At 42.1% G+C, this 21058-nt stretch overlaps 1 protein-coding gene and 1 long non-coding RNA gene across 8 annotated transcripts in view; one reads left to right on the top strand and one right to left on the bottom strand.

Annotated features, from left to right (window-relative positions):
• DLGAP1 (DLG associated protein 1) overlaps positions 1-21058 on the top strand; it is an 882341-nt gene that overhangs the window by 400201 nt on the left and 461082 nt on the right. The gene's annotated exons all lie outside the window — the stretch shown is intronic.
• LOC105860881 (uncharacterized) overlaps positions 1-21058 on the bottom strand; it is a 48583-nt gene that overhangs the window by 15199 nt on the left and 12326 nt on the right. The window lies entirely within an intron of this gene.

The following is a 21058-nucleotide window of genomic DNA, read 5'->3' as shown; positions in this document are numbered from 1 at the left end:
ATCCGGACATGTGAGTTGCTTTAACAACTTGTGAGCATGAACAGACGTGTCACTTCTCACCAGTTTTAGGAGCAAGAAGAGGATTTGCCACATCCGTTTTTGTTATCTTGGTGAACGTGGAAGCCAGTTGTAATGAAATGCGTTAGTATTGCCATCGTGGGGGCAGCTCCTCCTTGATCCAGGTCAGGAGTACTGGGATCCTTCCCAGCTGTGACCCTCCTGCCTGTCTAGGCCTCCTGTCAGGGAAGTGTGGATTCTGCAAGGACTGGAGGTCAGGAAGCTCCAGACCCAAGCTCAACTTGCCTTTCAGGTCCTCAAATTGAGAGGGAATCTTTCTAACGCCAATACTTTATCTGTAAAGACAAGTCATTCACGTATGATTTAAGAACTGAACCAAACAATTAGCAAGTAGAAGGATATTTTGATATACTATCTCAGAGATTACCAAAGAGAGGAATTTTAATTTGACTTCTGAAGTTTGACTTGGAATTTTGGACTTCTACATCATTAGATTAAAATTTTGTAAAAAGCTTTACGAAAGATAGAACATTTACTAAGACCCAGAAACCTCAGAATAATTGCATAGCGATAAATGCCAAAGGGGGAAAAAAAGAAAGCAAAAATACACAAGCTTTGCAAAAAACAAACACAAATTCTCACAGTGCCACACACACAGATAGATACATGACCCATGTATATAACTTTTCTAATAAATAAAATAGAAACCAAAGAAATCAACTAGTAAAAGAAAACCCAGATTGGGTGCTAGGCCATTCCACTTCTTTCGAACTCCTGACCTTTTTTTTTTTTTTTTTTTTTTTTGAGGCAGAATCTCACTTTGTTGCCCAGGCTAGAGTGAGTGCCGTGATGTCAGCCTAGCTCACAGCAACCTCAATCTCCTGGGCTCAAGCATCCTGCTGCCTCAGCCTCCTGAATAGCTGGGACTACAGGCATGCGTCACCATGCCCAGCTAATTTTTTCTATATATATTAGTTGGCCAATTAATTTCTTTCTATTTATAGTAGAGGTGGGGTCTCCCTCTTGCTCAGGCTGGTTTCGAACTCCTGACCTTGAGCAATCCACCCGTCTTGGCCTCCCAGAAAGCTAGGATTACAGGTGTGAGCCATGGCGCCTGGCCAGGACATTCTACTTCTGCCCCTATCTGTATTGCCTAAACAGTTTCAGTTGACCTCTGTGGTCTTCCATCTCCTATTTGAAAAATGTGTGGTGGAATTAGATGACACATCCAGCCTTGTAATTCTAGAAGCCTTTTGTCATTTTAAGGTGAATGGAAATACATTTTGTTCTAGTGAGAAGAGCAATTTAAACGGGTACATTTTGAAAAAAAATAAACCTATTGATTCACTTACTCCTGACTTTTTCAGAACATCTTTTGAGTTAGTTTATGACAAGAGAAATAAAAATAAAGTTAATAATAACATTGAAATAAAACATTAGGTTCCAAGAAAATAAAAAAAAATGCAAATACACTTGCTGAAAGGGTAAACACAGCTGTGATTACATGTCAAATATGGCTATAAGTTTCCTGAAAGCCAAGGCAAAAAAGTTTTAACCATTATACTTTCATAGCTTTTAGGAAAGCCCAAAGTTGTCCTACGATTGAAGGCGTTTTTAAAAAATATTCTCCAGGTGGCACACTCTTAAAAACAAAACAGAAGAGAAAAAGAAAACCAAAAGAAAAATTAGGTAATGTCTCTGAATAGGCAACTTATAGAAGAAAAAAACCTAAATGGGTGATAAACATTATGAGATGCTCAAGCTGTCAGAAAAAATCAGGAAAATATTAATTAAAACAACAACAAAGTGCCAGTCTATAATCGTCAGATTCATAAAAACGAAAAAGGTACGTAATATCAAATGCTGGTGAAGATGTGGAAAAATGGAGACCCAATGCCTTGCTGGTGGGAATGTAATCTAATAGAGCTATCTGGGAGAACAATATCACTGAATTTACTGACATTTAATATGAATATACCCAACAACCCACAATTCTATTAAAGTATACCCTCCATAAATCACTCAGGTACGCGAGGAAAAAGGTGTGTCAAAGTTCATGGCAGAGGTATTACTGTTAGTAGACTTACCAATGTGTGAATAACACAGCATTTGATGGAGTATAAAAAGAAATAAGTTAGACTTATATGCGGCATCGTGAGTAGATCTTTAAAAACAGTGTTGACTAGAAAAAGTTAGAAAGATATTTATACCACAGTATCATCTATGCAAATTGAACACATACTCAGTGCCAAAATTTTTAAACTTCTCTTCATTTTTTTTTTGTGTGTGTGTTTGTGTGTGTAGAAGAGGTCGAATGGAAGACCATACTTTAAATATATTATAAAAGCTGGCTATGGTAGGAGGGGGACAGAGGATAATAGAGAAAAAAGTAAAACCAAAGGAAATTAAACAAACCAGGAACATACTGTGGATTGATGATGATAAAATGTCATGAACTAAAAGTTCACAATCATCTCAAATTTGCTTATCTGAAGTCTATATTTTAAAAAAATTTTTAGGCATTTAAAAGTTGAGGAAAAACGAAAGAACGTGTAAAAAAAACACCATGAAAGCACCAACTCTATTTGAGAGCCTTCAAGAAAACTGAGCTTGGATCTCATACAATATGAATTTACAGTAGTTTCTAGAGGATTATTCATTCTCACTTGGGAGAGAAAAGACAGTATTAACGTTTTAAAGTCACAGCAGCTGAGCAGGAACCCTGGAAAGTCTCCTCCTCGACACAGAACTGCCGCATACAGGTGCTCAGTTAGGTGTATGGAATGAATATTTTTCATTTTAAAAGCTTAGTGGTATTATTCTCATACCTAAGCCTTTGGATAAAAATTACTGGGCATGTCCATTGGACCCAGTGTGGAACAGAAGATTCAGAGTCATCATGATGTCCACTACAACTGGGGACCAGTGCTGGTCTTGCCTTGACTTATGCTATGGGTCAAATCTTTCCGAATAGGAATCCAGATATTTTTTTCCTTGAGACTGAAACTGGAATAAGAGCAGGTTTAGTCAAGCAGTTGCTTCTTTTATGGTTGCAGAAAAGAAATGGTTCTATTTTAAGATTTTATCCTTCTCACCCTAGAAAGTAGGGCTCAGGTTACTGACAATAGCAGAAAAGGGGGAAAAATGTACAAAATCATTAATGAGGGTGACACTGCTAAGTCTACCATTAACTTTTATTCCTGGCTTTAAAAAAAATCTTTTGTCTTCATTATAGTACCTATCAATAAATATTATTTACTGTTTACTAATATTGCTAAATTTTCCATTATGATTTTTGGATTCTTTTGAATTTCTTTCAGTGCTGATTCGTGCAGTAGGTGCCGGCTCATGCAGACTTTAGCGCTCCTTCCCTTCAGTGTAGGAACCAGGAGGCAGACATGCTGCTGAGACTCTGCCCACCATCACCCTGAGGGGACTCCCTTTAGGGATATTTAAACAGGGAACCAAGAGGAGCTGGTCTCTGTACAAAGGGTGTATAATTTGCTGTTGGTGGAATTTCGGATTTCTGGAGATACCTTTTTGTGTATGTGTATGTGGGTGTGTGGATGTGTGTGTGGACGTGTGTGTAGATGTGTGCGGATGTGTGTGTGGACATGTGTGTGGACGTGTGTGTGGTGAGTGTGTGGTGGGTGTGTGGATGTGTGTGTGGATGTGTGTGTGGATGTGTGTGAATGTGTGTGCCGTGTGTGGATGTATGTGGATGTGTGATATGTGTGTGGCGGGTGTGTGGATGTGTGTGGATTGTGTGGATGTGTGTGGATGTGTGTGTGGATGTCTGTGTGGCGGGTGTGTGGATGTGTGTGTAGATGTGTGTGACGGGTGTGTGGATGTGTGTGTGGATGTATGTGGATGTGTGTGTGGTGTGTGTGTGTATGTGTGTGTGGCGGGTGTGTGGATGTGTGTGTGGATGTGTGTGTGGATGTGTGTGTGCAGGTGTGTGGATGTGTGTGTGCAGGTGTGTGGATGTGTGTGTGGTGGGTGTGTGGATGTGTGTGTGATGGGTGTGTGGATGTGTGTGTGGCCAGTGTGTGGATGTGTGTGTGGCGGGTGTGTGGATGTGTGTGGATGTGTGTGGGTGTGTGGATGTGTGTGTGGCGGGTGTGTGGATGTGTGTGGATGTGTGTGGGTGTGTGGATGTGTGTGTGGCGGGTGTGTGGATGTGTGTGTGGTGGGTGTGCGGATGTGTGTGTGGCCGGTGTGTGGATGTGTGTGTGATGGGTGTGTGGATGTGTGTGTGGCCAGTGTGTGGATGTGTGTGGATGTGTGTGGGTGTGTGGATGTGTGTGTGGATGTGGATGTGGATGTGTGTGTGGCGGGTGTGTGGATGTGTGTGGATGTGTGTGGGTGTGTGGATGTGTGTGTGGCGGGTGTGTGGATGTGTGTGTGGCAGGTGTGTGGTGGGTGTGTGGATGTGTTGTGGCAGGTGTGTGGGTGAGTGCTTATGTGTTCCCTCTTGTACATTCCCTGGACAGGCATAGACAGTGATCCTGGCTAATGGTTGATCCTGTAACTCAGAAAAAGTATCTTGTCTAATAACCCTTATCATTACAGCCAAAAAAAAAAATCCCCAAAAGGACCTGACTTTTCTAAGCTAAAGAAACAATTTCATGAGGTGCCATGAAGTTATGTTTGCCTTATGTAGACAGAATATTCTTCCCCAATGGTGTTGAATGGAAGAGTTAAACAGGTATATCTGGAAAATACACATTTACACATTAAAAATTAAAAGGACTCTTTATTTCTAGAAAAGATTTACTCTTCTGCATAACAATTAGATCCCCTAAATATATATAAATATTTATTTATATTAATCAGATAAATCACAAGGGACAGAAATGCTTATGGGCTGAGTGTTAGAATCTACTTTGATTTGAAGACCACTGAAAAAGAAAGCAAAGCATCTTCGAAATTAACATAGAAGTCCCTGGATAAAGCTGATGCATTGCAGGCATCTAATTTATATAACTTCATAAGGTGAGGGGCATCTTCTAATGCAGGAATGCATAATGTCAGGAAAATGTCTTTGTGATTAAATTGCTGGCTGCAAAGTAAGTATGTCCCAGCACTCAGAGACAGAGGTACTGGATCATTAGGTTGAGCAGAATAGACTGTGCCCAGAAATGACCTTCACAAAGAACTTCAGATGATTACCTTAGCTGAAAGGGCTCCAAGCAGGAAGAGCCGTTAATTTTGGAAAGATCCAATCAATGATGTTTTTCACTTCTTTCAGCTGCTTCACGTAGACTAATTATTTCCTTCTTAAAGCCTTAAATTTTTCTATCAAACTCTTACTTTGACACTGAGTGGGGGACCCTCACTCGTCAAATCTTGATTCCCCAAATCAGACTCCCTTTTTGATCTTTTCCCTCTACATTTGCCCTAAGGCTTAATAAATTCAGAATCTGAATAATCTTAATGATTAAATCAAGTGACAAAGTCACAGTATGGATATCTAGACTGGAAAATCTTTTGCTCTCAGTGGTTTATTATAATTCTGTGTTTTTCTTTGGCTTCATTGAAATCCCTTCTGATGGAGTTTAAATCCATTGCTTATCATTCTTCCCTCGTAATAACCACTTATTCATTCATTCAACAAATATTATTAAATGTCCTTTATATGCAAATTATATGGCAGTTACTCTCTCCTACATGTTGTATTATTTAAATTGCCAGGTTTTTTTTTGTTTGTTTGTTTGTTTTATTTCAGCATATTATGGGGGTACAGATTTTAAGGTTTCAATAAATGCCCATTTCCCCCCCTCCCCCCAAAAGTCTGAGTCTCCATCATGACCATCCCCCAGATGGTGCACATCTCACTCCTTATGTATGTATATACCCGCCCCCTCCCCCCTCCCACCTGCCCAATATCCTATTACTGTAGTACCTATGTGTCCACTTAGGTTCTACTCAGTTAATACCAGTTTGCTGAAGAGTATATCTGGTGCTTGTTTTTCCATTCTTGGGATACTTCACTTAGTAGTATGGGTTCCAGCTCTAACCAGGAAAATATAAGATGTGCTATATCACTGTTGTTTCTTAGAGCTGAATAGTACTCCATGGTATACATATACCACATTTTATTAATCCATTCTTGGATTGATGGGCACTTGGGCTGTTTCCACAGCCTTGCAATTATGAATTGTGCTGCTATAAACATTCGAGTGCAGGTGTCTTTTTTGTAGAGTGTCATTGGATCATTTGGGTAGATGCCCAGCAATGGGATTGCTGGATCAAATGGTAGATTCACTTGTATCGCTTTAAGGTATCTCCATATTGCTTTCCACAGAGGTTGAACTAGTTTGCAGTCCCACCAGCAGTGTAAGAGTATTCCTCTCTCTCCGCAACCACGCCAGCATTTATTGTTTGGAGATTTTTTGATAAAGGCCATTCTCACTGGGGTTAAGTGATATCTCATTTAAACAGACAACCTACAGAATGGGAGAAAATTTTTGCATCCTATGCATCCGATAAGGGACTGATAACTAGAATATACTTAGAACTCACGAAAATCAAGAAGAAAAAATCAAATAACCCCATTAAAAAGTGGGCAAAGGACTTGAACAGAAACTTTTCTAAAGAAGACAGAAAAATGGCCAACAAACATATGAATAAATTGCCAGTTTTAGTGGAAGCTGTAGTTGGCCACCCAGATATTTCTTCAGAGCCAAGGTGCTCATGGAGCGGGGGTTGAGAGTGTGGGCAGTGAGGGCTGCATCCCTGGGGAGCACTGCCTGGGGTTGAAGGGAGCTGCCTCCCACAGTTATTCTTCTGTCTCTCTCCCTGGCAGCCCACACCCAACCTCTTGTCTCAATTTGGGACCGATCTGAAGGGCCACTCCAGCTCTGGAGTCCGGCATTTTCCCCCTCCCAAATCTGTCTTCCTTCACTACTGTAATGGTGATTTCTTCCCAGAACACCCCTCAGTGGAATTTCTCACATGCTTCCATCTCACAGGCAAACCTCCAGGGAAACCAAGCTAAGCCAGAGTAAACGCCAGGGCATCACCTGTCACTGCCAGTCTTCGCAGTTCCTGCTACTGTTTCCAACATCCCTGTTGGCATCCAGAGAAACACTGTGGTTTTGGTTACCAGACCATCCACTGCTTATCAGATGCCAAGCCTCAAAAAACAAGAAAACTCTTGTTTTCTCTAAAAACTCTGCAACCTAACTTAAGGCATAGGAGTGATCTTCCATGTCCAGATCATGCGTAAAGAGAGTGGTAAGATCGATGCTGTGGGCTAGTTTCAGAGCCACATGACACATTAACTGGTCCAGAACAATGTTTCCAATTAAATCCTTCTCGGTTGACCCAACTCCCTGGGGGAAGAAAATGGCACAGCACATTAGGCTTTAAGTAGACAATTGTAGATTGGTTCTCCAATGACCAAAGCAAGCGTTGATAACTGGCAAACCATTCCACCCGTGAGTCTTGTTCTACAATGCAAATGACCAACTTCCTCCAGTCTCAGCTGTTGTACCTTATACTGAGGTGTAGGCTGGGTCAGGAGAGGTTGAGAGGCCTCCAAACTAGAGGGGCTTTGCAAGAAACAGCAGCTTCAACAGGGCCACTCTTTGCTTTATTTGTAACCTATGCTTACATGGGTTACGGAAGCAGTTTACTGGTAGTTTTTTGGTTTTTGTTTTGGGGCACTTTTTTGACATGTGCTTAAGGAAAATGAATGAGGATCTAGCACCTTTTTTCTACAGTACAAAATTAAAGACTTTTTTTTAGCCCTGAACTCCAGAAAAATCAGGGTATTCCAGAACATTCCTGTTTTCTTTCTCACTATTCTATTTATCAAATATTTATTGAGCACCAAATCTATATAAGGATCCTAAACACTTGGGATATTTCAATGAACAAAACAGACACAACCCCTGCACTAAGTTCCTAAGTTTTGTACACTTTCTTTATCTTGATACCCTGTGGGAGAGAGAAAGAGGAGCTAGTGAAGGATACAGAGATTTAATTATTTTTATTTTATTATTATTATCATTCTGTCCTATTCTCAGACCATGGGACTGACTCGTTTGTTTAGACGATATGGTCACTTTTATTTTGACTACTGAAATGCGATCTTTGGTGTAAATAAAACTGGAAATTCTCACCTCCTCTTGATCATCTGAAAATATTGCTAGGGAGATGAGGGGTTGAAAAGTGAAGGGAAGGAATTAATATTTATTGAACATTTAATAACAGTCCATGCACTTTATGTTAAGATTCTGCATTGAGTCTGCACAGTGAGTCTGAGAGTTGGATACTCTTGTTATCCCTACTTTATATGTGAGGAAACTGAGACTTAGAGATCGACAAAACAACTTTCTGGAAATCATGCAGGTACTGAGTCACCGACCAGAGGGAGCGCAGGTCCCTCTGCCTTCCTCCTCCCACGAGAACGCTGATGCAGAAGCCTCACACTGTGTCTACCAAGCTCATCCATGTACACAGAGCTTGAGGAACAAGTTCCTTAAGTCGGTTAACACTCTTGCAGGTTTTGAAACCAATGTGCTTTAAAATGAATTGGAGCAATAGATCCTCATGGGTCTAAAGAATTCAGAATTAAAGAATTGCAAAGATCTGTGTAAGGGTTAAGCCTTCCTTGGCGGTGACTGCCACAAACCTCCCAGTTCATCTGTTGTGGTTCTCAGAATCTCCCTCAGAAGCTTCTCCAGAGAACGCACACAAGCTTTGCCGTGTCTGCTGCTCTCCAGCCACCTCTCTCCCGCATTTGAATCGGGAGCTGTGACAGGTAGTGAGGGGCAAAGATGGAAGACAATAGGTGAACACGGTCACGGGCAGCCACTTTGGTGGGCTGAAAAACTCAAGACCATTGTGAATTTATATTGCTTTTGTATTTTAAAACTTTGTGCTCTTTCTCTCTCTATTTAAGCAAGTATAACATTAAAGGCTAAGTATCATTAATGAAAAAAGTTATTCAGTCACACTGGAGAGGGGATATGAAAGACTCAGTGTATTTGAGTTACTGAGATTACTTAAATCTCTTAATAGCATGTGTTATTACTCTTGTCTTAAAATTGTAAAATTAATGAATTTTCTGAAGCCAAAGGAGGAGAGCTTTTGCTCTTCATGGAATATCTAAAATATTGGCATACATATTATTGACATATATATGAAATATTAGTTAATTTTTATATATTCTGCTTTGTTCCACTAAGGATTTAGTGTGGCTTATAAGGACTGCTAGATCAACAGAGTGATGGACTGACAGAAATACAAATAAAAAGTAGTATCGCCGGGCGCGGTGGCTCACGCCTGTAATCCTAGCTCTCTGGGAGGCTGAGGCGGGCGGATTGCTCAAGGTCAGGAGTTCAAAACCAGCCTGAGCAAGAGCGAGACCCCGTCTCTACTATAAAAATAGAAAGAAATTAATTGGCTAACTGATATATATATATAAAAAATTAGCCGGGCATGGTGGCGCATGCCTGTAGTCCCAGCTACTCGGGAGGCTGAGGCAGAAGGATCGCTCGAGCCCAGGAGTTTGAGGTTGCTGTGAGCTAGGCTGACGCCACGGCACTCACTCTAGCCTGGGCAACAAAGCGAGACTCTGTCTCAAAAAAAAAAAAAAAAGTAGTATCATTGTGTGATGAATTTAGCATCATTGCATGCTGTATAATTACTAACATTAAGCTGATATTCCTAAAAGCCAAAAAGCAAAAGCAAAAAGGGAAAACTGTGCATTATATCATTTATATTTTGTCCTGTAGGCATAACATTCTTCAGGGAAGCAAAGATTTTTCTGACACCCGGGTTTGACAAGGACATCTTTTCTGATATGAAGCCAGTATTTTTATGACATTCTGACAACAAAAGTAAAGACAAGTGTCATGGGAAACTTCTAATAATTTTCCTTTAATACAAGCTGGGGACATAATGACCAAGTCCGACTCAGTGGAAGCAATTTTCTGGGTAAGTTAGAAAGTGTGCAGTCAGCAGACACAGCTTGCTGACAGTCCACCTTAACTTCCAGAGTGGGGATGCCAAAAACATAGCCCCTGGCCCAACACGGTCCTCACCTATACGTAGGGAGTGCTGATGGGTAGAAAATTCTTTTCTGCTCCAACCAGCTGGTCTCAGGTCCATGTGAAACATTGCTCCTGGCCTTCACTCCCAGCTGATTAGAGGTGGCAAAAACTGAAGCCTACTGGTCATCACAGACTGGATCCTTCAATATCTCAATATGTACTTCAAAGAATACACGGGCCTGTGAGGTTACACACACCATTTCCTACGTACATCTCTAAGTATGTTTGTCTAGCGTGGGATTTCAGAGCTTTCAGTCCGTGAAAGAGTCACAGTCAGGAATGCATCGACCACAGGTCCTTTAAACACTTGTTCTTCAATAATTCTGCGAAGAGCTTTCAATAAAAGGTGAGCAGCAAACAGTTCAAAGGCAGACTCTGCCAGTGGCCTGGGTCCAGTGTTCCGTGCTGTTGATCAAAGACAGGGCTGTGCCACTAAAGATCAAAGCACACTGTCAGCCGACATGCTTTTTAGAACTTAGAGCCCGGCCCGGGCTGACACCTGACACCCACCTGCACCTGGAGAGGGTGGGTAGTGCCTCTGCTGAGCCAACCAAAAATATTTCTGGAGTGTCTACTCTGGGTGCCAGAAAATGAGGACACAGGATGGAATACATTCCTGTACGGACTGGGCTTATTCTCATAATCACCCAATAATTAATTACTGTTTTTGTTTTCATTTATTTTTATTGATATATGATATTTGTTCATATTTTGGAAGGTACATGTGATATTTTGATACCTGTGTACAATGCGTAATTATCAAATCAAAGTAATTGAGAGATCGATTGCCTCAAACATTTACCTTTTCTTTGTGCTGGGAACAGTACAATTTTTCTCTTCTAGCTATTTTGAAATATACAAATTCTTTTAAACTATGATTTCCATACTGTACTATCAAATACTAGAACTTCTTCTATCTAACTGTATTTTGGTACCCCTTAACCAGTTTCTCTCCATCTGCCCCCCACCCATTACTATTTCTGTTATTTGCTGTGAAGGACAAAGACAGCTGGAATTGTCCTTAAAAAATGGGTTGAGTCACTTCCAGAACACAAACAAAAGAACAAACATGCCTCCAAAATTCTCGCCAAGTACAGTCAAGCATGTAGTATTGATTTTCACACTCTTTTATAGATCAAAATTCATCACGTTAGTTTAGGAATAAAGAAATATGTTGTTTATAATATAAAAATATCTCAATTTATCTTGCCAGCTGAGGACCATAGAAATATGTTCTTTATAACTTTGGGCACAAAACATCGGTGGAATTCAAAGTATAGATTACTCACACAATCATTATCAGTAGATTCATTAAAGTTATCTTTAAATGTTTAATAATTACTATTAAGATGAAGCCACAAATTCACAACTGTTAAGGAATTTGTTTCTTAATTTGATAATTATTAGAAGTATCTCAGAGTAATGGTGACAAAAATGTGCGGTGGCTTCTATTTCTCCATGAAGTATGAGAAATCTGCACTGAGAAGGAAAGAAGAAAGGTCAGAGATTTGGGGGAAATAAAGCATATTAGAAATTATTATTGTGATTTGTTCTCTCTACACAAAAGCACAGAAAAATCTCTGTCAACTACCTGAATTAACCAATTAGTGCTTAATTTTTAACCATGAACAGATATCCAAAGTGCACCACTCATTTGGAAGATAGGTTACCATAAGACTGTAGGGTCAGTCTTTCTAGATTTGGATCCAACTCCCTAACTTATTAGCTGTGTGATCTTGGGCAAGTAAATTTACACCCTGTGCCTCAGTTTCCTTATCTGTATAATGGGGCTAATAATAGGCCCTACCTTACAGAGATGTTTTAAATATTAAACGATTGTTTATGTAAATGCTTACAATAGTACAGGGCATACAGTAAATGTTACTAGAGTGAATATGGGGTCATTTATTCTTTTTTTATTCTTTTATTTCATCATATTATGGAGGTACAAATATTGTTAGGGTTACAAATATTGCCCCTGCCCCCTCCCTCCCCCCCAATATGTCCAATCCCCTGGTGGTGTGCATCACACACGTATTCTTAATGGAAAGAGAAATATTTTCTTTAAAAATAAGAAAACTTCTAGAAACTAGAATGTAATATTACTAAATTAGTATTTTCACAGAACACTGAGAAGATATTACAATCATAAAACAGAATATGAAATAGGAGCAATCTGTTAACAAGATAGATAGTCAAAGAAAATATATAGAATGAAAAAAAGATAAACCTCAAGATAAACCTGTGTTTTTCTTTGGCTTCATTGAAATCCCTTCTGATGGAGTTTAAATCCATTGCTTATCATTCTTCCCTGGTAATAACCACCTATTCATTCAACAAATATTTATTAAATGTCCTTTATATGCAAATTATATGGCAGTTACTCTTTCCTAAATGTTTTATTATTTAAATTGCCAGTTTTAGTGGAAGCTGTAGTTGGCCACCCAGATATTTCTTCAGAGCCAAGGGGCTCATGCAGCGGGGGTTGGGAGTGTGGGCAGTGAGGGCTGCATCCCTGGGGAGCACTGCCTGGGGCTGAAGGGAGCTGCCTCCCACAGTTATGCTTCTCTCTCTCTCCCTGGCAGCCCACACCCAACTTCTTGTCTCAATTTGGGACCGTTCTGAAGGGCCACTACAGCTCTGGAGTCCGGCATGTCCACTTGCTATCTCCACAACTAGATAGCATGCCCACTTGGTATCCCCACAACTAGATAGCATGTCCACTTGGTATCTCCACAACAAGATACCTTGTCCACTTGATATCTCCACAACTAGATAGCATGTCCACTTGATATTTCCATAACTAGATAGCATGTCCACTTGATATCTCCACAACTAGATAGCATGTCCACTTGATATTTCCATAACTAGATAGCATGTCCACTTGATATCTCCACAACTAGATAGCATGGCCACTTGATATTTCCATAACTAGATAGCATCGCCACCTGATATCTCCACAACTAGATAGCATGTCCACTTGGTATCTCCACAACTAGATAGCATGTCCACTTGATATCTCCACAACTAGATATCATGCCCACAACTAGGTAGCATGTCCACTTGATATCTCCACAACTAGGTAGCATGGCCACTTGATATCTCCACAACTAGATAGCATGGCCACTTGATATCTCCACAACTAGGTAGCATGGCCACTTGGTATCTCCACAACTAGATAGCATGTCCACTTGGTATCTCCACAACTAGGTAGCATGTCCACTTGATATCTCCACAACTAGTTAGCATGTCCACTTATATCTCCACAACTAGTTAGCATGTCCACTTGATATCTCCACAACTAGATAGCATGTCCACAACTAGATAGCATGCCCACTTGATATCTCCACAACTAGATAGCATGTCCACTTGATATCTCCACAACTAGATAGCATACCCACTTGATATCTCCACAACTAGGTAGTATGTCCACTTGATATCTCCACAACTAGATATCATGTCCACTTGATATTTCCACAACTAGATAGCATGTCCACTTGGTATCTCCACAACTAGATACCATGCCCACAACTAGGTAGCATGCCCACTTGGTATCTCCACAACTAGATATCATGCCCACAACTAGGTAGCATGGCCACTTGATATCTCCACAACTAGATAGCATGGCCACTTGATATCTCCACAACTAGATACCATGCCCACAACTAGGTAGCATGTCCACTTGGTATCTCCACAACTAGATACCATGCCCACAACTAGGTAGCATGCCCACTTGGTATCTCCACAACTAGATATCATGCCCACAACTAGGTAGCATGGCCACTTGATATCTCCACAACTAGATAGCATGGCCACTTGATATCTCCACAACTAGATAGCATGTCCACTTGGTATCTCCACAACTAGGTAGCATGTCCACTTGGTATCTCCACAACTAGGTAGCATGTCCACTTGATATCTCCACAACTAGTTAGCATGTCCACTTATATCTCCACAACTAGTTAGCATGTCCACTTGATATCTCCACAACTAGATAGCATGTCCACAACTAGATAGCATGCCCACTTGATATCTCCACAACTAGATAGCATCCACTTGATATCTCCACAACTAGATAGCATACCCACTTGATATCTCCACAACTAGGTAGTATGTCCACTTGATATCTCCACAACTAGATATCATGTCCACTTGATATTTCCACAACTAGATAGCATGCCCACTTGGTATCCCCACAACTAGATATCATGTCCACTTGATATCTCCACAACTAGATAGCATGTCCACTTGGTATCTCCACAACTAGATAGCATGCCCACAACTAGATAGCATGCCCACTTGATATCTCCACAACTAGTTAGCATGTCCACTTGATATCTCCACAACTAGATATCATGCCCACAACTAGATAGCATGCCCACTTGATATCTCCACAACTAGATAGCATGTCCACTTGATATCTCCACAACTAGATAGCATGCCCACAACTAGATAGCATGCCCACTTGATATCTCCACAACTAGATAGCATGTCCACTTGATATCTCCACAACTAGATATCATGCCCACAACTAGATAGCATGGCCACTTGGTATCTCCACAACTAGATACCATGCCCACTTGATATCTCCACAACTAGATATCATAGCCACTTGGTATCTCCACAACTAGATACCATGCCCACTTGATATCTCCACAACTAGATATCATATCCACTTGATATCTCCACAAGTAGATAGGATGTCCACTTGATATCTCCACAACTAGATAGCATGTCCACTTGATATCTCCACAACTAGATAGGATGTCCACTTGATATCTCCACAACTAGATAGCATGTCCACTTGATATCTCCACAACTAGATAGGATGTCCACTTGATATCTCCACAACTAAATGAAAAGCTTTTCTATGGTAGGAATATTTTTTCATCTTTGTGTTTCTTATGACTAGCAGAGGGCCTTTGATATAATAGGTGCTCAGTAGCTGTTTGATGAGTGAGCTAATTCATTAATGAGAATAAGGGGACAGGAGAATGGTATGGATCTTGAAAAAGCATCATCCCCACCTCCATTCTCATGAGAAGAACAGAGAGGCCGAGAAGCAACACCTGGAAGGACTGACAGCATGGAAAAAGATGATAATTAAGATGGAAAGTAATAAACATATATACTCCACACAGTGGTATGATATCTGTTTTTTTAGTTGCTTCAAATCCTTCTTTCCTTCTTCTGGCCCTGTGCCTAAAGGCTGGCGCTCCAGCAGCCATCTTGGAACAGGAGGTAACCTTAAATTTAAAGGATAGCTCTAGAAAGGAAGAACATAAAGACAGTAGGCACCTAGGCTCCTGGCTACCAAGGAAACAAAATACTAGGACTGAATTTCCCAGCTCTGTACACATTTTTCTTGAGAGTTACATCTTTATGTTTAGGCCACTGTTATTTTGGGTTTTCTATTGTAAACAACCAAACCTAATACTATCTAGTATGGCTGACCTTCTGATAACTAACAGATGTGCCCTAATGATTCTTAATCTGATTTTACTATGCTTGCCACATAGTTTAGTGTAGCATCTGCTCAGGAGGTTACAAATTTTCATCTCGGTGGGAAATTTAGAGAAATGGCTGTGACCCTGTGTTGGTCCTGCCGTGCCTGGAGGGGCCCACAGGTAGAGTCCAATACGGGAAAACAACACATACATTCTCCTCGTTGATCACAAGCATGCTCCAATTCTAGGCCATGGTGCAAATCGTTTCTTGTCTTTGTTACATCTTCAGTTCAGAAGGCCAACAAGATACGGCAGTCTGAAACATCCTTCTGTCCCTTGGAGAGCTTGTCTTCCTCTTTTCCACCTCCCTGTCCTCCCACGTGCCCCAACTCCATCCTGCTGCTGTTCCTTGTGGTCCGGTGAAGAGAATCTTCCACCCAAATGTTCCTGTTCCTGGTGGCCACCGTCATTCTTCAAATTGGAATAACTACGGAACAAACCCCTCTCTATCATGGGAACACTAATCATAGCATAACCTCCATTTGTTATGCTTAAAATTTTCCGTTTCCAATAGAGCGAGGAAAGGAAGTAAGAAACAAAAGGGAGAGAGAACCATACCCTGCCAGGGGCGTGTTATTATGCGTCCCCCATTGGACTGAGAGTTCACCGAAGAAAAGTACCACACCTTGCAGTTCCTCTCTGTCCCTAGTATCTAGGAGAGTACCAGCCACATTCAGCCGTGTTGTTGATTAGTGAATGAGTGAGTGATTGCATAAACAAACGTGTAATAATGAGACAAATGTTTGCCACTGCAATGTTGTCCTAGCATCAGCTGTGACAGAGTAGGAAACACGGATCTCTGTGAATGTTTTCTCTAGTTAATGCTGTTCATAAAAGATTAGTAATGCCAGATGGTAGAGCAGAGGCCTGGTCATCCACTTCCGCTCGTCCATGATCAGGGTCAGAAGTCAAGAGAAGTTTGGAGTTGAAAGAGAATCAGTGACTGTCACTCCCTTCCTGTGTCCTACAGCAAGGCCGCATCAGCATTTGTTCTTCTACTTGTGCCTTTGAATAATCCACTTTCCTATATTGTGCATTAGTTCAAAAGTCAGAAAAGTAAAAAAAAAAGAACCCCCCAAAAGCAGCATATGGAGCACAGTGCTACCTTAATATAAAGCATATGGTAATTGTATAGAAATTGTTATTTTTTTTCCCCGTCACTGGTTTTGGTTTGTCTGCCTTTCATAGCATGAGAATAAAACACTTTCACAGAGCAATTCAGAAAGTTAGAAAATGCTAGGCATGAAAAATGATTTTCATTTTTGGACAGGTGTGATATATCTTCAGAAGCCATTTATATCCTACAGCTGTACCTATCTTTGAGAAACTTGACTTTAAAAAAAGAAAAAAACTGTAGCCAGATGAAAGACACTGCAGCTTCCTGTATAGAGTCTTTGATAAGTCTCTTGCTGCTAGGATTTAAACATAATAGATAAAAGAATGTGCAAATTCCTTGTGAAAATAGGTATTTTTCTTTAACTATGCTTGAAAAAAATATAGCTAGGTATGTGATTTTACAAAGAGATGACAGGTTGGTATTTATTTTACAGAAGAGCTGGACGTAGTAACCTTGTTGTTACTTAGTATGTGTAGGGTTCAGTACTGTGGTGGTTTCAGTCATCCATTGGGGTCTTGGAGCGTATCCCCCATGGATAAGGGAAACTGCTGTATATCATAAAACTACAGAAAAATCCCGGTGGACGGGGAGTCCAGACAAAGGAAACAGCCCAGAAGGATTTGTTAGTGACTGATTCCATGTTTAAAAAATGGTTTATGTCTGTGGTCCCCACCCCCTAATCCTCAGCCTGTTGTAGACTGGTCCAAGAGCTCTGCCGCACCCCCCCCCCAAGTCCGTGGAAAAATTGTCTTCTGTGAAACTTAGGAAGGGGGCGGGGAAAAAAAGGGGGGGTGCACAGCAGGGGGTGAGTGGAAGGCAAGCTAAGCAAACCCGCATCTGTATTTACAGCCGCTCTGTCCCTGGCATCACGGCCTGAGTCGGCCTCCCTAGCCCACCCCCCACCCCAGTCCTTGGAAAATTGTCTTCCAAAAGGTTGGGGACCACTGGTTAATGTGATAATTAAGCAAATGAATAGTCACATTTTCCAAGTTGGGATTCTTAGCTTGCCATTGACAGAAAAAGAAGCAGCACGCAGGAGGGCCACTCTCACACACAAAGTCACAGAAAGCAAACTTCAGACGCCCTAGAGATAAAGATTTCCTTGAGGTTGATTCCTGAGTGAATGCTGACCAGACCCTTAGGGTCATGCAGTAAGCACGTATAAATCCTTGAGCTAGGACACCACGGAATGATCAAAAAGCAAACTGATATATAAACGCGTTTTCTCTGTTGAGAAAACTTTAAGGTTTTATTCCGATGCCTCACAGCAATGAAATGATTTTAAGGTAACAAAACAGCATGGGGGAAAATGTGACAGTTGGAACCCAAACTCTCCCTCAGGGCCACTTGCTCTTCAGCCAGGTCTCCCTGGACCATTCAGCCCTTCCGGTCAGCACCTCCGGGAGCCGCCTGGGCGCGAGAGGCCCTGCCCCCACCCCAGGCCCCAGCTCACCTTCACGCCAGTAACTCCTCCCCAGCTTATTCCCAGGAAATCTTTCCAGAATATCTATCTCCCTGTGATGAACATAGTGTGTCACTATGACTATTCTCTATCGAGTGCTTAGCGTGGGACAGTGCGGAATATTTTAACCTGCGTTGTGTCACTCATCCCTCCCCCCAGCCTGTTTCTATACAATCACTGTGTGCTTTTTATTCAGTTGAACATAGCCATTACCTGCATTCCGTAGAAGAGGAAACAGAAACACTAATTTTTCCAGGAACACATAACTCGAGAGGGTTGACTGGTTGGACTGGTGATTGCTGTCATTCCTGCTGCCCCTGCAACTAGGACTGCAAACTGCAGCGAGGTGACGATCCACAGCTGGATAGCACTCTTAAAGTGCACCTCTGTTCTCATCAAGGAACCGAATCACTTTATACTCGTTGGTGGGAACAGAGTCACAGCTTTCCTGGAGGCGGGAGGGGAGAGTGTTAATGAAGAAATGAGACACGCACGATGGGGGTCCTTTCCCTGGAGAGAAGAGAAAGCTAGAATTTCAAGTGTTTCTTGGACTTTCTGCAAGAGAGGATTGGAATAGCTTGTTTTCTGTGTTTTCCAACACAGTGTAGCCGTGCCCTGGCCCTGGGAGACAGACAGGGTACAGGGGCTTTGCTGGCCCCCAGTAGTTGCTGTTTTCTCTTTCCCTGACATGGCAAGAGTTGAACACTTGATAAAATGCAGATGTACCAAGAACTTCCTCTCTATCACTGGGCATGAAAGATGGGTGAGAAGGAACTAATACTTACACAAAGGTGAGTCAGATGACATGTCCTGGCCTCAAGGCTGTCACAGGCTAGTGGGAGGGACAGAAGGGCACAGGAATGCCAGTGTAGTCAGCAGGAGTTCAGCACAAAGAACTGTGGCTGCACAGACCGTGAGCAATGAATGGTCTCCTGTCTCCCGGAAACACACTCGGAGGCTGCACGCGAACCAAACCCTAAACATGAACGAAGCTTCCCAGGGTGAAAAGGCAAAGGCATCCAGAAGGAGTGGTGGTGCGGGTGACACAGATGTCAGAGGAGCAAGCCCAGAGCAACACTCACGATGGACACACATGGTGTGTAGGAAGAAATGGTCAGAGATGATGCCCAAGCAAATGATCAGGACACACCTTTTAAAGGGCCTGGTCGCCCTTTAAATTGTTCTGTGGACAGAATTGTTCTCTGTCCACAGACGCTGGATGCTGCTGCAGGTTCTAAGTGGGGTCTGTCATGATCTAATTGTGATGGCAAAATCAACTCTGGCCGCAGACGGAGACGGGAAGAGCACGGTGACCTGGTAGGAGGAGAGGGACAGTAGCAGTGCCGTCCTTCCTTCCTAGGCCACCCTGCACGCTGGCACAGAGGGGGCTGTGCCCGGACCGGAGCTTGCCCCACGTTCCATCCCTTCCAAGTCACGGGCTTTGCAGCCTCACATCTGATACTCACACCCCAAAGCTGCGCGGATTCCACCACCCCGTGTTAGCGCCAGCTTTTAGGTACTGGCCTGCTCTTACTGTCACTACTTAGTAGCTGCGGTGCCTGGAGAAACCACTTAATCAAGGCTTGGTTATTTTTTTTTTCACCTATTAAACAAGAATAGTCTTAATACTTTTTTTAGTTATTTGGAGGATTAACTGAAAATAGCTTTGTAAATTGTCAAATGCTTTTCCTTTATTAATGGAGTGCATGCCTGTTAAATAGGGATTTTCAAAAAGACTGTCACTGTGACAGGGAATCCTGGAGCTCTTAAAAGGGAATTTGTGAAGACTCACAAAGCCCGGATTCCTTTTAGGAGGAAGCATGTGGCATGAGGTTAGAAGCAACACCCTGGGGCCAGCCGGCTGGTTTGAGTCCTGGCTCTGACTAGCTCAGGATCAGACACAAGGTCAATGAATCCTCTGTGCCTCTTGCTTCTCATATATAAAATAGGGATTCAAATAATGCCTCCCGGGGCTGCTGGTATGTAACATTACATGGCAAAAAGGAATAATAAATGTCACCAATGGAATTGAGCTTCCTAATCAGCTGACTTTAAAATATCGAGATTATTTTGGGTGATCTGAGTGGGCTCAGTCTAAACACGTGAGTCCTTCCAATGACAGAAACCTTATAGGATGGGTGAGAGAGACTAGACGGAAGAAGAAAGAGGAGAAAATAGAAATACAAGAGGGATTTTTAGATTGAGGGAAGGGGCCAAGAGCATGTTGGGCATCTGTTTTGTACAGCACGTAGTCTGATGTGCTGGGGAGCAGAAAAGATACAAGAGCCTCTCTATTTCCATTGAATTTACAAAATTATGGATAAAAATTAGAATGCACAAAATAAAAATGTAATCAAATATAAAATAACAAGGTAGGTTCTACTGAGTCCCTTGGGTGGGACAGTTGCGCACCTCAGCTGTTGAGATAAGGAAGAGGCTATGGCAAGTCTGACTTGAACAGAGTTATTAATCCTTGGGAGCGCCCAGGGGGCGTCAAGCAGGGCATTTGCCCTCAGGGCTCGGAACGGGCTTTGGGCTTGGAGAAGCGGAGAAACGCCAGCAGGCTGGGCAGAGGCAGAGACTCAGAGGCAGGGAGGCGGGTGACGTGACGCCTCTGAAGGACGATGCTTGTGGATCCGGATCACCTACCCGGGGTGTGCGGACTGCCCAGGAAAGGACAACGGCGGCCTTTTCAAGGCAGCAGGAACCTACCAGGAACGTTACTGACTCACTCACTCTACAGGCGGGTTCCTGGGCATCTGTGTCAAAGACAAACAGACCACGAAAAATGAGGTGCCCAGCCAGGCCTGAGTGCCGCTGGAACAGGTTAGACAGTGGGAAACTGCATTACAAAGGTTTAACTTCCAGGCTAAGGGAAGCCCCTGAGCAC

Source organism: Microcebus murinus, chromosome 17, assembly GCF_040939455.1.
Source record: "Microcebus murinus isolate Inina chromosome 17, M.murinus_Inina_mat1.0, whole genome shotgun sequence".
Taxonomy (NCBI): Eukaryota; Metazoa; Chordata; class Mammalia; order Primates; family Cheirogaleidae; genus Microcebus; species Microcebus murinus.
Note: the sequence above shows the minus strand (reverse complement) of the source record. Positions and strands in the feature narration are given on the sequence as shown.